This window comes from Stegastes partitus, unplaced genomic scaffold (assembly GCF_000690725.1).
Source record: "Stegastes partitus isolate 25-593 unplaced genomic scaffold, Stegastes_partitus-1.0.2 Scaffold1183, whole genome shotgun sequence".
Taxonomy (NCBI): domain Eukaryota; kingdom Metazoa; phylum Chordata; class Actinopteri; family Pomacentridae; genus Stegastes; species Stegastes partitus.
Window position 1 is genome coordinate 220417 of NW_007578914.1, and position 13933 is coordinate 234349.

Genomic DNA, 13933 nt, shown 5'->3' on the forward strand with positions numbered 1-13933 from the left:
GGAGAGATTTATGCCCAGAGCAAGGCGGCAAGGTGGTAGCGTGTCTGAATCATTTGGGAGAGGTTTGCCGGTTGTCACGGACACGCAGAGGGCAACGTTCCAGTGAACAGGAGGTGGGTGCAGTGACATAAGCGGAGCGCAGTGGCCCCACCATACACCGTAGTCTCACAACACCTACATATGGAGGGGTCAAGGGCGGGCACACACTGACTCACACACACACACACATTTTATCGCGAGGTTATAAAGATTCCACGCAAGAATACCGCCGCACGTCGTCCGGTTTGTTTTCTTTGCGTTGCTGCAGTTGAAGACGAACACGTATTTCCTTGAGTCTGCGAGCAGATACAGTATTACGGAGCGCGTCTGGTTCCGTGCACTTGGCAGCGTCCCGCGCACACACTGTGTGAGTGCTGTAAATAGCCAGAGTGTGTCGTGCATCTCTGCTGTGTTTGGACCTATTTTAGAGCTGACACAGGAAACAGGGCCATTCTGACAGCCACCCTGCCAGCCGGTACTGCACACAGCAGCCCCGGAACCTTCTGTCACACACACACACACACACACACACACACACACAGACCAGATTTTTCCATGTTAACAACCCACCAGCGCTTCATCCACCTCATAGACTTCCACGAATCATTTAATTTCCTTTTTAAGTCAACACTCTTCCTTTCGTCGCTCCGTTCTTTTCCAGTTTTCCACAAACTCTGACTGGAGAGACCTTTAACAAAAGCCTCCCCGCTGTGGCACTTGACAGTCCTCCTCCTACCCCCCTCCTCCATCCTCCATCCTCCATCCTCCAAGCACCTCACATCTCGTCTTTATTATTGTCCGTTTCAAGCCCTCCAGTGCAGAGGCCTTTTCTTTTTTTTTTTTTTTGCTTCTGAGCCGACTAGAAAGAAGCGAGCTGCTTTTTCCTCGGTTACATTTCCCTGCATAATGATAAGCAAAATGATAACTCTGGCAGAGGGGGGCTCAATTACCCAAGACACAGGTTTCTGCTTTCAGTTACATGAGACAGCTGGAGACCCACTGCTGAATACAGAGTTAATTTAAAGTTAATTCGTGTTGTTTGCTCTTTTTTTTTTCTATTCTGGTTTCTGTACTGTTCTACTTTTTTCTTTATTTGTCCACCAGGGTGATGTAATTTAATTCAGCATCTTTTGTAATTCATTCGTTCGGTAAATATTTTGAGGGGCTCAGTGATACAGAAGCGCCGTCTCAGTGAGTTTATACCTAAATGAAGCTGCATCTTAGTGATATGACAGTGCTTGCTCATTTAGAGACTGTTAGCATACAGACATAAACGCCTCTTCAAAGGCTGGAGTCCCACTCACCAGCCTCTCATATTTGGGCGGAAGATAAATTCTGCAGGCTGCTGCTGCTGCTGCTGCTGCCTTCCTATGTAATTATGTGCACGGTGATGTGCCTTTACAGCCTTCCTAACAGTCGGAAATTATCTCCCGGAAATGAAGTCCAATTAATTGTGGCACATTGCAGGCGTACGTGTTTGCAGAAACACTGTAATGACACTTAACGGGAAATTGGCTCCTGTTGAAATATTTAATAAATAACTGGCGAGGTGAAACAAGCTCGTATGATACTGACAAACGTAGCTTGTTCTTCTTTTTTTTTTTACACACACACATTTACGCTTCAATTTAAAGCGATATAAGGAGCGACACGAGCCAATAATTTAAAGATGCCGAGTGCACCTTCGGGCCGACGTGTCATCAGTTATATTTCCAGTCGCTGCATAAACATAAAGCGCGTGACCATAAAGGAGAAAAATGTCTTCAAAATAGGCAGATGCAATAATTTCAAACGAGATCTGGCTGCAGACTATCGATCTAACCTAAAATGGGAAAGTCTATAAAAGGAAACAGCAGTCTTTTAGGGTCAGTGACATACTGTGTCACGCCACAGTAGCTCTCTATTGTAGGGCGCGCTGTGATGAGTCAGCTGTTTTCGCAGAATAGCACCTTTTGTTTTTGTCCCTGGGAGTCTGGCTGTTCTGCCCAGTCCAGACACCAGCCATTCATGAATCGGATTTTTTTCCTTTTACATAAAAAGTACATGTTTTTTTTTTCCCCCTCATTTACTTCTGAATGTATAATCCACTCAGTGCTGCATTACTTCTGATGCTGTCAAAGCATAGAGACGAGTGCATCCTGTAGTCCAGGGTGTCCAATCCTGGTCCTCGAGGGCCACAATCCTGCATGTTTTAGATGTTTCCCTCTTCCAACACCCCTGATTCAAATGATCAGGATCGTTATCAGGCTTCTGCAGAGCTTGATGATGAGCTGATCATTTGAAACATCTAAAACATGCAGGATTGTGGCCCTCCAGGACCAGGATTGCCCACCCCTGCTATAGTCTGATACTATGCAGTAGATCAGGGGTGTCGACATCCGGTCCTGGAGGGCCACAATCCTGCATGTTTTAGATGTTTCCCTCTTCCAGCCCACCTGATTCAAATGATCAGGATCGTTATCAGGCTTCTGCAGAGCTTGATGATGAGCTGATCATTTGAAACATCTAAAACATGCAGGATTGTGTCCCTCCAGAACCAGGATTGTCCACCCCTGCTATAGTCTGATACCATACAGTAGATGCTCCTCAGCAGCATCTGGGAAAGGGCGGATCACCACCATCTGATCACAGGCCTAACTGTCAATGTCTCTTCTCTGCTTAAAGTCCAAAACAACTGGAGCTGCATTGACATAAAGTCAGAATTCAGGGTTGTATTTGAAACAAGCTCCCAAATCGACAAGTTTGCTGGAGTGTGCTTGTAAGGTTGCGCCTCCACCTTTATTTCCTTTACAACACCCACGTCTGCTCGGCCGTTCCGATCTGCTCGGCTGCACATAATGCTCCTGTGGTCAGCGTGCGACGTGCGAGCGTCTTTCTTGCAGCGTAAGGACCTGCTATAGACCCACTGGGCTCGGCAGTATGGCGCGCAAATGGCAGCGGAGTGGTGTGAGTGTCAGCCGGAACGTGTGCTTGGCAGGCAGCGGCTATGCTATTAGCAAGCGCTAACAGTTTTATTATTAGAAAATAAACGGTGCGCTGCAAAACTCTGAATGTTATTAGCACCTCACCATCTGGGTCTGACAGCTGTGTTCAGCCACCATCATGGCTGAACTGCTAAAGGCTATATCTGAAATCTCCACTCTTTATCTACAGCGCCTTCACACTCGTTCTCTGTGTGTCTGTCAGCGTCTCTTCCTCTCTTTCTTTCGTTATCTCTCTCTTTTTTTTCCTTTCCTCTCTCGCTCTGCTTTTTGCAGACATGAAGATAAGTGAGCGGGTAATAAGTGAGAGCAAACTCATTCACTGAGAATCAAACTGCTTTTGTTTGTTTTGTACTTTTATTGCTTTCTGTGGCCTGTGAAATGCTCATTTTGTCATGTATGACTATGTGTAATTAGCTAAACTCCTGCTTATTTCCCTAATTTGGCTGTTAGTGTAAAAAAATAAATAAATAAATAAAACCACAATCAAGAATTCAAACGGTTCCCACTGCTGCTCCAACACAAAGTCGGTCCTTTACTATTGTTCAGCTCTCTATAAAACATGTTTTACACACAAACCTAAAGGCTGGAAACAATAAGTCTTTGGTAGAGAGAGAGAGACGTGCTGTTTGGTCACCTCTTGAATGTTAACCTCTTAAATTTGTTTTATGCTTCACAGCTGCGATTTTTTTTGCATGTGTGTTTTTGCTCCCCGATCACACAGCTTTGCAAGGCTTTATTTAAACAGATAACCTGCGACTAGAAGCCCCCAGCATCCCCCAAACCTCCTAACTCCCCCGCCCCCGTCGCTCTTCTTCCCTTCTAGTCTTTAGCAACAACCCCCCTCGAAAAAAGGAGATACCTCCAGAAATTAACACTCTTATTGCAGACACTGCAGAAAAGCCTACCCCTCCAGTGCTTCTCTTTCTCCAGCAGGAGAGGAAAAAAAATAAAACTTTTCTCGACTAAAACAGGCCAACAGCTTCTCGGGGTGCATCTCCTGCGCTCGACCTAATCTACATGCATACTTACCTTCCTTTATGTTTAGGGACGTCGCCGCCAAGCAGCGTGAAGGACTCCGGATCTATTTCACATATAGATGCACAGGGATGGGATATAGAGCAGGGAAATAGTGTGTTTTCAATTTCACTGACCCTCTTTCGTATCGTGCCGCGGTTATCCGCTGTCTAATTTTATTTATCCGAGTGTGTCTGGTGGGTTTAGACACCCGAGTTGAAGCTGCTTTCTTTACTTTTAATTTTGATTATTTGATGATTTTGTTTATACTTCCAGCAATTTATTATTATTATTATTATTATTTCTGTCTTTAAATCAATGTGGTGGGAATCATCTCCTATGTTGCATGAACTTAAGAAAAAAACAATCCTGAGGTTGCTTCTGATGCTGAACACATTGCGGCACAGTAATTACTCTAAATGTGAACTTCTTCAGCTCGTTCGAACATGAAAGACTGTGCAGTCCGACACTGGAGCGTCTGTGTCCGGCGCTTTGTTAAAAAAGAGCAAACTCTTAACGATTGGTTTTGATGCGCAGATTACAGCTTTTTGTTCTCCGTTCGGATAAAAGCGATTCATTTTTAAATCTTCAAGAGTGCTTAACGGAGCGGAGCTGTTTTAGTGCAGGACTTTGCTTTAATTTGGAATAATTACGGGATCGGACATCTGGATGCAAGAAAGGCAGCAATTTACAGATTTGTCTGTGAGTGAATGCTAAGCAAATGAGTCATTCTGGCAGATGAAAAAATAAAAAGAAGACTGTTGGGATGCTTGTTGGAATACGTTACACAGCAGCGACTGTGTTTTCTTTAGCGGTACATGACTACCGTCTAAACAAACAAGTTTCTAACATGCTATCAAACACCTGGCAGGCGAGCGCATTCATTTCAGTCCGCCTGAGGTTCATGAAAAGGACCATTTCGTTTCGATGGTTGTGCGCATTTGTGTGTGTGTTTCTTTGTGCAGCTAAATGTACACGTCTGCGTGCTGCGTGGTTAATGCACTTGACTTGAGCCTGACCACAAATCAAAGTGATGGTTGGCGAGTACCACATAAGAGAACAGAAATGAAGCAGATAAGTGTTGAGATCAAACAGAACCTTCCCCCCAGTCGAAAGCTCCCCTGGAGGGGCAAAGGAGGGCTGCAAAGCGCCGCTCGGTGTTATGTCTCATTTAGTGGAGCTACCACCGCAACCGCTAACGAGGTGATAACACAGACGGATGATAAGTTATTAGGAAAATGAAATAAGATCTGTTATGTCACTTTTCCTCGCAGTCTCTCTCTCTCTCTGTTAGTGCCAGTGTGTAGTGTTTAGAAATAAATGTGTGTGTGTGTGCAGATCGTGACTTCAGTACTTCAGCGACTATATTATATGTTGGTCTGAACAGAGATCAGAGCCGAAGTGGTTCAAACATGGCAGACAATGGCACTCTGAGGACAGATGAAGAATGGCATTGATGAGAGGTTTCTGTCACCGGGCTGGCGGGGAGCCAGAACCTAATGTGGACTGTGGAGTGTTGGAGTTTGACAAGACAGAACGCTGTTTGTGTGACGGCCAGCTCGCTGCTCTGAATCTGCAGATCATATCCAGACCTCTTTTGTCTTTCTGCTTCTATATTACTGCCTCCTTTTTTTTTTTTTTTTAGTTTAAATGCAGGTTAAGTTTTTTTTTCTCCTATTTTCTTTTTATATATCCATATGTATTCATGTTATTTTTATTCTCTTATGCTAAACTTTAGTGTATCATTGTCTAGCTTTGGCCTGCGGACACCAACCCTCAGTCACTTATATAAAAATAAGTCCTGACATTTGCAGGATCACTGTACAGCTTCATATGTGCAGCAACTGTGAGTAAATTATTCCAAGCAGCTCCGTGTCGTGGAATAAGTTTGATATGAAGCCACTTCAGTTCAGACGATAGAACACGCCAAACAAAAGTCGACATCAAGTGCTTTTCCCGACTGTCCCCCTCCTGCGTCATGGCATAATTCCTCTCAGGTAGTCCTTAAAGCGACTGTGTTTTAGCGGACTCTATTAATGACGGGGTGGCCCAATCAAAGACGGCTTTATAACCCTCCCTACTGACAGCCAAATTGTTCTGCGGGAGAAATACAGACTTATCTCGTCTATTGTCCCCCGCCGTACAATGGCAACACTTTTACACTTGAAATAACTCGGTTCCTCTCCCTTTTGTGTTTTTTGCCGTGTAATACTCCGAAGACACTTAGGTTTGAGTAAAGATTCGATAAGTCGTCTCCCGCGGCGGAGCGAGCGGGCATGAAGGGCGGTGTATGTCGCGAGCAGCGCGCCGGGGAAAATGTTATTACATAAATGGACTATGCAAGACAAAGACTTTGATATTATCATAATTAAAAGTGAGCAGCACCATATGGTGAGGGAGAGGAGCTGCGCATAAACAATCAAATTGAAAGCCTCTCAGTGAACAGAAATACATGAAACGCTCATTTTTCAGCCAGAAGAACTGACAAAGTCTAAACATATACTTTTCTATAACCTTCCCCTCTCCTCCTCCTCCTCTCCTCATCCTGTATATGTGAGCGTATGCCTGGTCAGTGCCCCGGGCCTGCTAGGGGTCTACAGTATGCTCCAGGAATAGTCCGGTCACGTGGCCGCTCTGTGGGATCTGTTCCCCTGGCAGGAAGCTGTTATATGGTTACAGTTATTTTTGTTGTCTGTCTGGGGATAGTTTTTACTGCGCTCCAGAGGATCAATAATTGTCATAAAAAGACTGCGTCACCCGGTGCCCTCTTTGAGCAGGACAGCGAGGTGGTGTGTGTGTAGGTTAGCGAGGTGTGTGTGTGTGTGTGGATGATACATGTGCAAGTTTTGGGCTGTATTGAACCTTTGCGCGAGCCGTCAAAGGGATGTTTGTGTGCGTGTTAATCTGGGTTTTGCATCTGTTTCTGCGTGAGGGTGTGAGTCGACGAGCGGCGGTTTAATTTACAGAAAACGTCACAGTCTGTGGAAATTGCGAAATATGTTTGTTACGTGAGAGGAAATGAGCTGCAGGCGGTGCAGCACGTGAAGCTGCGAGGTGGGTTTTTTTCTTTTTTAACCGAGCTACATTTGACACGAGGATAAGGTGGCACAGGTCAGTCATAGTGTGTTGTTGAGTTTAACCACAGCCTGCTCCCCTCTCATGCGTGTTATAACCTCAGCTCTGCTACAGCACACATCGCCCTTTACCTCTTTGACCCGTCTGTCTGCTCTCTCGTCTGTCCTTTTTTTTTTTTTCCAGTCTGGAAGGCCACACCGCGTCCCCCCGTATGTAGCATGTCTGCCGAGTATCTGTGTCTCTCCTATAGCTTGTCTACTGTATACAGTATATGTGCCACCATAGCCCTCGAGCTGCAGTCAGCCCTGGGGGACCGAGAGAGGAGGTCCTATAACAGCGCAGGCAACGGAAGCTGGCTCCCAGCTAATTGGTTCCTGTGTTAGCGGCGCACAGAGACGGTGTCGGAGTCAGCACTTTCCCTCCCTCTTCCCTCTCCTTTTCCCTTTCTCCATCTCCCTCCCTCGCCTGCCAACCACAGATGCCGTAAGGTTTGACATCCCTTCAGGACACATGCCTGAGCTAATATGTGCATTGCTGGATGGTTTGCGTGTTGACAGAGAATCTAGGCGTGGCCTCGCCGCTGTCAGGCTGACGAATAAATCCAAACAGCTGCAAAAACTAAATCATAAAAATAAATAAAGATCACGTTTGGAGGTGAAGATTTAACTCTCTTGCTCCTCTCAGGAAAAATCAGCACCTTGCTCCGTGATGTTCGGCGTGCAATCCCTCGCCGCTAATTTATCTATTTATATCTGCAGTTTTGTCCAGTGTTGCCTCCTTCTGTCCTCTGTGTCTGTCTCGGCCCACAGCCACAGCCCCCCTCCACGGGCACAGCTGATGAAGGTCACTGTGTAACTCTGTTTACGTCGCCCCTCCTCCCCCAAAACATGGACCGACCCTCCTTCAGCCCACGGGCCCCCCAATGACAGGGGAGGTAGACTCCTGGTCCAGGTAATCACAGCTTGTAGGCGTCTGCGTTCTACGTTGTGCGCGGACGCTTCCCTCCGTGAATGTGTGCGGCGTCTCACACTGTCTGTGAAGTGCATCCCACTGAGTCGGAGTGGATCTGAAGACGGCGAGCCTCTTCCTGCTCTGATCACAGAGTCGGCGTGCGGCCGGCCGCCGTGTGTTTATCATCGCAGGATGTCCTCTCGCAAATTGGCTCAAACTTTGCGAGCCTTTCACCAAGTCGCACTCATAAAAGGTATTATCCTCGACATGCTCATGTTCCTGCCAGAGGCTAAGCACTGTATGCTTGTGCCATTTTTTTTTTTTTTTACAGTTAAGGGTGATACGAAACAATTTCACATACACTGTAGTCAAATAGGATTTTGAGAGGCTTAGCTTAGGCTTGGCTTTGTCCAACGGTAAAAAGAAAAAAAACATCCTGCTAGCACCTCACAACTCAAAAACACTCTATCAAAACATAACCGTAATGCTTCAGTTGCAGGAGCAGATGTTGTAGGCAAATGAAACACATTATCATGTTGTGAACAGCTTCCTGACAGGTTAGATTTAAAGCTTTCATTGTGGGATTGCATTTCGTCCAAACTAATTTGCTAAGTTAAAAAAAAGAGTTCCACATGAGCAGACTTTTTAGGAGCTGTGACCTCTGAGTGTCTCCCGTGAGACGCTTTGTGTGACAGACCCCTGTCTCCTGTCACACTCTCTAAATCGCTGTGGTCTTCCCTCCAGCCCGTCGACTCCAGAGATGACCTCCTCTGTGAGGGTGGCGGCCCGGGCTCGGCCCCTTCTCAGCCCCGCTGCATTAAACATTGATGGAGCTGTAAGGGAAGGCTGGAGCCTGTCTCCAACTGCGGTCTGGCCCTTGCCTATAGCAAGTCTCTTCTCTGGCTGCAACCTGTCTCCTTTCAACTTCTCTCCCTCATTTTTGCGATTTATACATTTGCTACCGCTGCGGTTGTTCGAATGCGGTTTAAATGAAGCCGTCTGCTGCAAGTGCTGCTCGGTACAAGGAGACACATCGAATCTGAAGAAATGAGAGTGATAAGTGTCTACTGCTGCCTGTGGCCAGTTGCACGGCAGTGAGACGTGACTTCCTGGAAATGACTCTGTGTGTGTATTTGATTCCTGTATTTGCATCACTGTCTATGTGTGGTGCATTTATGTTATGCATTATGACTCCACACCACCACAGAGCGCAGCTATATGAAAGGAAGTGGTAGGAGACACAAGACGGCAATACTTTCCTTCCTATATCAGCGTGTGAGTGTGTGCGCTTGTGTGTTCCAGTATCTGCTGCACAACATTAGCTACCACTTCATTTTCTCAAAATGTAAAAAAATACGTTGCCCTAATTAACACCGTACCAGAAGAAAATTGTTTTGAAATGAGTTAGACCGAGTGCACGGGCTGAACTGGAGTGCTAATAATAAACAATTAAAAAAAAGTGAAATGTACACATGCACAAGGCCAAAAGAACAACTTGCATTGACAAGTCTCAACACCGACATATCCAAGAGGGGATTGGGTTACCTCCGCCCCTAAACCTCACCCATCCGTGCCCACCGGAAGCCCTGCCGTGGGAGATCTGCCCTACGACCAACAAGTTGTGAAGTTCAGCAGCATACCAGACCCGATACTCAGTCCTGTTAAGACTGTAAATGTATTTATAGAGTGCAACGCGAGCCGGGTTCGGGTATTAGACGGTGAGAGAATGAGACGTTGTAATCTACCATGTGTGAGAATCAATGTCTGGGGGTTTGGTCTAGGAGAAAGCACGTACCGCATGTGTTCCTGTGCGCGTTTCGTCTGCATGCGTGGATGTTTGTGCGCGGCAGGAGGAGGCTCGTGTTAATCAGGTTCATGTCCTACTATGTGGCCACAGGGCAGAGAGAGTTTACAGACTAATGTGTTGTGCACGGCGGACCGGTGTGTCGGGTCCTGAGAAAGTCTACCGGCTGATCTACGCCGGCCGGTTACCTGCAACACAGCCCTCGTGCAACACAACTCGGGCGATTCTCTGTTCTGCACTACACACAGCAGAGATATGATACATCCTGCAAGCACCAGTAGCTACACACTTCCAGAAAACAAGATGCACGTCAACAAAAAAGGTTATGACTAATGAAATTCCCCCTCAACTGATGGAATGCTGCGTCCAAATCATCCGGTTTTGAGCTCAAGGACTCGTTAGTTTGAAGCATCTCGGAAGAGTCGTCTTCTTTTAAGAACGAGAGAATCGCACGAGAATTATCCTAAGTGAAATAATCACAGCTCTGAGCAACAGCAAACGGGGATGAATAAATAAGGCTGACTAAATAAATGATCAGTGATTGTTTGGCTCTAAGTGCTGTTGCCGTAGCTCAGCATCCTGATTTAGTCGAAGCCTTCAGCCATCCCTCAGCGGAGCTATGGTCTTAGCGGAAGAGAAACGGCTAAAAAGCCCCATTCTTCTTCATACCTTCAATATTCAATGAGAGCGCTAATTGCACCGTGCTGAAAGAAAGAAGAAAAAAAAAAGGAGGAGGAGGAGGAGGAGGGAGGCGCAGCGGGGATGTGGGAGGGATCTACTGGCTAATGGTCCGTAGGGGGAAAATAAAGAAGAGGGAAAAAAGGGGGATTTAAAAAGTTAGACATATCCTCAGGAGGTTCCTTCCTCTTGTGTTTTTTTTTTACCTGTGCGTCTCTCTTAGCTATAATGCTAATGCTCATTAGCCAGTCTGTGTGATATCCGCCGAATCACGGCTACCGTTAGCGACCATCACCGCGAGCGCTCTGGCGAAGCAAGTGCATCGAGTGGTTACGCTCCTCTGTTGTCAGCCGGAATCCGAGTCGTTCTTTTTTTTTTTTCCCCCCCTTTTTCCTTTTTTGTTTTACCTCAAAAGTTAGTTGGAAAGATACCTTGGAATATATTCGCTCAAGGTGCACCCATTTGTGAAGAAGAATTGGGGATGTGGGGGGGGGGATGCATATGCATTAAAAAGTCTTTGTGTGTATAAAAATGCCGGCGCAGCACTTTTAGCCTTCCCTCATCCTTCCACCCCTGTTTCTCCCTTTAATCTTTGGCTGAGTTATAATACAATAAGTCCCTATAATCATCGAATCTCCTACCTGGGATAAAAATGAACGGGCTTAAACGGGAGGAAGGCAGGAGGAAACAGGAGGCAACAAAACGATGCAAAACTTCAAATTAATCACCGTAAAATAAACAGGAGTGAGATATCATTACTTTTAACGAGTTCTGCAGGTGAACGTGCCGCCTCTGACCACAAGGGGCAGCAGCGTGCACAGTCTGTGTGAGGGCCTCAGCTGCTGCTGCTGCTGCTGCGTCTCCTCCTCCTCCTCCTCCTCCTCCTCCTCCTCTCCCTGCAGTCAGCCCTTTCACTGTCCCCCGGCATGCTGCAACTGAAATACTGCTGCTCAGAAGTTTTTCTCATAAATCATGCCATCCACCAAACAAAGCAATAAAGATGTTTGTTTGCATTATTGAAGGAAAAGTATTGCCTTAGGTCAGCTTTAAGCAGCGGTGTGTGTGTGTGTGTGTGTGTGTGTATTCTTAAAAATACATGTTCACTTGGTTGAACGCCTGCCAAGTTTTTTTTTTTTCTTGTGAAAAAGTAATTTGCTTAAGAAAAGCATATTTTGTTGAGTTCACTTTCTCTTTTTTTTCCCACAAGTCAGTAATAGTAATTCTGATTGCTCAGCCACTCAGAAATCCTCGGTGTGTGTGAAAGAAGTGAAGGTGGGAAGAGGGGAGAAGGGGAGGATGTATGCATTCACATGCTGTAATATATGTTGGGCTTCATGTCTGTACTCGTGCATACAAGTTGGCGCTCTTTTATGTTCCGGCTTTTCCTTTAGGGATCATTTACAACTCTTGACAATTTTATAACAACCCATTTCGTGCTATTTATATTGATCACACAGGCTGCCAAGCACAGGCTCAGGATAAAGGCTTTTCCTGAAAACGTGCTCGTTTTCTGGGCCTTAAGCTGCTCTTTCTCTCTCTTACTACTGCTTCCTTTACTGCAGTGTGACTTTCATCATTTTTTTTTCTTTTTAACCGACTCTCTTTCTTGTCAAGGTGGTGTCGGCATCGCATGTATTTTCTTTTTTAAAATCATATTTCTGTTGAAGCTTTACTCCGCGGTGTGTTAAAATATACGGACGAGTTGACAAATTAAAGGAGAAAACCTGAACCTTTGACCCATTAGGGGAGCCGGTAGGTGACATTTTGCTGGCGTGGTTCGGGTTCATTTGTTCTCTTCGAGGAGACGGTCGCTGCAGATCGATAAGAAAATGTTTTGAATGATCACCTCTATCCTGTGATGGGAGTGGTCTCCTCCAGTGTTCCTATCCACGGGGCCACTGAATGGTTATGAAAATGATATGTGTGCTTTGCAACCCAATTGGATAGTGTGTTGGAAGTGTTCTGCATTGAAGCTGTTTTGCAAGGCCTTTCCTTTAATCTGTCACCCATCTGCACATAGACCGTGCAGTCCACATATCGGAGCGTACGCTGTGTGGCGCGTACAGTTGACAAATATCATTTGATGAGTCTAGTTTACTCATACTGGTGTCAAAAAAAAAAACCCCACCGTGATTCGATAAGATAATCTCTAAATACTCAGCGCTGACCCTTACGTGACCCTCTTCCTTGTTTATGTCAGCTGTGTGGTCTCTTCCTTTCTCTAGATGAGTCACACAGATACACCGATAAATACACCAAAGTGCACGATGCGGTTTGGTTTCTTAATTAATGAAATGAGTCAGAGATGAAAGTCCGAGCGGTTCTCACACAGTCCAAATTATGGCGAGCGTCAGGGTGCACACGGTACAAGACAGAAAAAAATAAAAAAAATCCACCTGCTTACTAATCAGAGAAGCAACCCAACCCACGTCTCTATCAATAGGATTCTCTGCTGGTCACTCAACAGCATTCCAGATTAAGCTAGAACCTGGTACACTCATTAAAACCAAACCCAAGTATCTAGTTTGCGGTCATGAGGCTTGCGTGCGATTCATCACTGCATGTGTTTGTGTGTATGTGTGTGTGATGAAAGTTTATAGGCCAATCCCCAGTTGTGCTGTAACTTAACCTGGTCCGAGGGAGTCTGTTCTGGGCTCTTGGCTCTACTCTCGTGGCCTTCAAGCATTCAGCACTTCATCTAAGGAGGAGTTTGTAAGCGCGCTGCACGGCCAAAGCGCTGCTTATTAGCTGAGATAGTTTTTTTCTAAGAAGACCAAACAGAAAGTTAAACCCCAAATAAAGAAAGTTAAAAGACAAATAAGGTCACGGGGAGCCAGGAAGGTGTGCACTGGAGCACTCACATATAAGAAACCGAAAGACATTTAAGAAAGACATTACACACTCGCTGTCCGCCTACTTTGAAAACTTTTTTTTTTTTTTTTTACGATCCTGTTTATTCTGCCTCCTCATCCTTTCCACTCCTCCCTCTCTCTCTCTCTCTCTCTCTCTCTGTCACAGAAATGACTGATAGTAAATGGCTTCCAAGAGGGTGCTGCAGAGTGAGGGGGTGAGAAACTACCTGCTTTTGTTATCTTAACACCCAGCGGCATGCGAGAGACGACTATCAAACATCCCACACCACACTTGACATGAGCAGACTCCGCTGATGTGGAGGGAGCTGGGAGTGACATGGTTAGTAGAGTGTGCTGCATCCTGGGCCTGGCAGCTTTATGAGTCCAGGGGGGACCATAAAGACACAGGCCCCCCCCCCCTCCTCAGCTGCTCCCCGGGTTAGGGTTAGAAAAGCATGGGGGACACGGGCAGGATGCCTGTTCGGTCAGAGTTCATTCTTATCTGACTAAGGTCTTCCCATTCTCAGTAGCAGGAG

The 13933-nt window shown here is 46.0% G+C and overlaps 1 protein-coding gene across 1 annotated transcript in view; it reads left to right on the plus strand.

Annotated features, from left to right (window-relative positions):
* Positions 1–13659, plus strand: part of LOC103368650 (transcription factor Maf) — a 35091-nt gene extending 21432 nt beyond the window's left edge. Inside the window, exon 3 of the mRNA XM_008297078.1 lies at positions 13564–13659. The gene's annotated coding sequence lies outside the window, so the exon portion shown is untranslated. The remainder of the gene's footprint in view (positions 1–13563) is intronic.
* The last annotated feature ends 274 nt before the right edge of the window (positions 13660–13933 follow it).